A 545-nucleotide genomic window follows, 5' to 3' on the forward strand; every position below is an offset into this window, starting at 1 on the left:
GGTTAGATTCTTTAGTAAGTACACTTTGCTAATTCTTATTAAATATCTAATATTAACTAGAGATGAGCGGGTTCGGTTCCTCTGAATCCGAACCCGCCCGAACTTCAGTTTTTTTTACACGGGGCCGAGCGACTCGGATCTTCCCGCCTTGCTCGGTTAACCCGAGCACGCCCGAACGTCATCATCACGCTGTCGGATTCTCGCGAGGCTCGGATTCTATCGCGAGACTCGGATTCTATATAAGGAGCCGCGCGTCGCGGCCATTTTCACACGTGCATTGAGATTGATAGGGAGAGGACGTGGCTGGCGTCCTCTCCGTTTAGAAATTAAAATAGATAGGAGAGTGAGAGTGAGACACTTCATTTACTTACTGGAGCTTAGGAGGAGTTATACTAGTGACTGATGACCAGTGACCTGACCACCAGTGCAGTTTTATAATTTATTATTATTTAATAATCCGTTCTGTTCTTGTTCTCTGCCTGAAAAAAACGATACACAGTGACTCAGTCACACTCACATACCATATCTGTGCTCAGCCCAGTGTG

Source organism: Pseudophryne corroboree, chromosome 9, assembly GCF_028390025.1.
Source record: "Pseudophryne corroboree isolate aPseCor3 chromosome 9, aPseCor3.hap2, whole genome shotgun sequence".
NCBI lineage: Eukaryota > Metazoa > Chordata > Amphibia > Anura > Myobatrachidae > Pseudophryne > Pseudophryne corroboree.